We start from the raw sequence: 3376 nt of genomic DNA on the forward strand, positions 1-3376 counted from the left end.
TTCTCCAGTTTATTGATACTAAAAATTGAATCCGCAAATTAGGGTTTCATCACCTATGATCTACATTATTATTTTTTGAAGTAAAAAATTTGGGAAAGAAACAAGGGTTTTCCTTTAAAATTGGATTGTTCGGTCCCAAAGGCTGAACACACACATAATCTTAGGGAAGATTTTATTGCCCAACTGAAGACTTAGCACGTTACTGTAAAGTGAACACATCCCATCTGGTTCCTACCTGATAATCTCCTCCATCCATTGAGTAAGTTCTATATCAGACGGCCCAAAAATTTCCCACGGTACAGGACCTATTTCCCTTTTCCACACTAGTAGGCGTCATCACAGGAAGCTCTCAAACTCGAAAAAATGATTCTAGTACCTTCCAAACATGTTAGAAAGGCATAGCGATACTGTCACGTAATTAAGAATATGTAAACACGTCAAAGTGCGCCAACTTCTGGCATATAGCAAGATAAATTTGCAAACATCATCCTCACCCAGATTCATGAAAAAGCAGAGCTTATCGGAATTTTTCTCGGGAACTCTCAAATTCAGAGAAGCCTTGGCGCTACTAACAATATCTGATATGACACAAACATACACTTAAAAATCAAAATTCAAAACTTATAACTACCCCCGATTGACTTTCACAACTTACTACAAAAATATATGTTCTCTTGAAATCATTAATTGGAAGACATACGTTGATGTGTTACTTAGAACATGCAATAATAGCAATTAATATAACATTTGACTATGGTTACGTGCCAAAATATATGATATCAGTACACTGCGGCATCCCGACTTTTGATAGCTACATACACAACCGACCTATATAAGAAATTGTGAAAGTCAACCCTGTTATTCCAAGTTCACTTTGCTAGCTTGCGTATTATTTGTTATTTTATTTGATGATTTTTAAATATATATTATGTATTATATGTTTTTGTCACATGTCATTATTCAAATAATATAATGGAACTCTTTTTTCTTGTTATGTCACTTTAAAAATGTATCATATATATTTAAATTCGTTTTCTTACTAGAACACGGATCTAATTTATTAATAATTCAAAGTATTATTTTTAATTCAATATTTCATGACTGAATCCTTTTATTTTTAATAATTTGAATGGAATTAAAACTAAGTCCAGACTTTGCTATTATCCATTTTAAAAATTATCATTGTTTTAACATTTAAGAACTTACAAACTAAAATAAGCTATTGTGTGTGAATGAGTGTTGGCAGAAAATCTTGATATATAAAATGGAATGGCGAAGTCTTCTCTAAAACTTTGTGTTATTTAATTTAAAAACAAAAGTTAAAAGTGTAAATCAAAAAGGAAGAAAAGAAAGAAAAAAAGAGCAAAATCACGTGCTTATTTAATTATCTAATATATAATATTAAACCCGTTTTAATTCGCTATATAGTTGCTTTAGTGTTTATTTTTTCTACATAGTTATTTATTTATACTATTATTAGCTTTTTGGTACACATAAATAACTTATTTCTTTAACCGTTTTACGTGTTAGACTAGTAACTCGATCTCACGTCTCGCTTTCCTTTTCTTTCTTTTTTTTCTATTGAAATCAGATTATGTAACAAGTTTTTGCACTCATGATACTGACATCGATGTGAATGTTTACTGAGGTTACATTTAGTAGTCCAGAAAGTGTTACTCCAGTAATAATTACAAGAATAAATTTTGAAAGGGGATAAACATTTTACTTATTTATAAACAAAACTGCTTGATAAAATAATATTTTTTAAAAATAGTCAAGTAACAAAAAATCAAACAATATTAAAATTTTCCAACAGTCATTCGGGACTCTTTTCAGAGTGTAACCTATATATGAAGCTCTAGCATGATAACTTTGAGGTTAGTTAAATTCCACTATAATTTTCTAGCATCTAAATAATATATTTTCAAACAACTCTAATACTAGAAACTTTGGTGAAGACGAAGTCTTGGTCAATGGGGGCTCGAAATTGTACCAAAGGCCATCACTATTCGATCGTTGGCATCACTGCCTCTTTCCAACTACTGATTATGATGCTGGTTTGTGGTTGAGATAGCAATGTGAAATAGGAGTGGTGGTCAATGGACAACGGTAACAATGGGAGCAGTGGTAATAGCTAGCAACGACAATAACGTGATTTGCATTCAAAGGAAAATAGCCACTTTGCTTCCTACACTGAATAAGGCACAAGAAAAATTAGTAATATTTGAATTTTGTTTCATGTTTTTTTTTTTCATTCAGTTTCGTTTCAACATTATATCTATGTTAGGATGTATTTCTAATTATATCAATTCCACATTTTCCTTGTGATTTTGTTATGTATTTTGATTTTTGTTTATTTAGATTAAAGATATCTTCTATAAGAAGTAATCTTGTACATTTCAGAATATTTACAGTATGATGACGGAGACTAAGGTGCGAAAGGAAAACTATCTTCGCACCGTACGTAAGTTTGGATAAAAAAAAAGAATGCATCTCGTTCATTCGATTTTAAAATTAAAAAATTAAACGGTAGAGATCGGTTAAGCTACGATGGAATGGTTTACACCAGATCAAATAAAAAAATATGAGATTTTTTTTCTGTCTCCTCCGAGTCTCCAAGCTTCTGCCTTTCGTCCCCTCTAACCACCCCTCTCTCTCTTCCAAGTTTCTCTCTCCTCTGAGCTTCTCCTTTTGGTCTCCAACCATCCCTCCTTCTTCGACACCATCTCTCTCCTCCGAGCTTCTCCCTTGTCAACCCCAAAGACATCGGCATCCTTGTCATCAACTGCAGCCTCTTCAACCTCACCCCTTCCCTCTCCTCCATGATCATCAACAAGTACAAGCTTCGCGGTAACGCTAAAAGCTTCAACCTTGGCGGCATGGGCTGCAACGCCGGCGTCATCGCCGTTGACCTTGCAAAAGACATGCTTCAGGTTCACCCCAACACCTACGCCGTCATCGTCAGTACCAAGAACATAACCCAAAATTGGTACTTCGGGAACAACAAGGCCATGCTCATACCCAATTGCCTTTTCTGCGTTGGTGGGGCCACGATTCTTCTCTCCAACAAAAGTTCCGACAGAGCAAGAGCCAAATACAAGCTGGTGCATGTGGTTAGGACTCACATGGCGTTTAGGTGAGTGTACCAAGTACGAGCCGCGCTGCGGCGTGTGGGAGAGTTGGATCACGGGTAGAGGGGGGAAGGGAGAAGGGAGGTGGGGAGGGGACGTCGTAATGGTGTCGGAGAAAGAGGGGTGGTCGTAGGGAACGAAAGGCAGAAGCTCGGAGGCTCGGAGGAGAGAGAAAAAAAAATCTCATATTTTTTTATCTGATCTGGTGTAAACCATTCCATCGTAACTTAACCAATCTCCACCGT

Source organism: Glycine max, chromosome 18 (genome assembly GCF_000004515.6).
Source record: "Glycine max cultivar Williams 82 chromosome 18, Glycine_max_v4.0, whole genome shotgun sequence".
In the NCBI taxonomy this organism is placed as follows: Eukaryota; Viridiplantae; Streptophyta; class Magnoliopsida; order Fabales; family Fabaceae; genus Glycine; species Glycine max.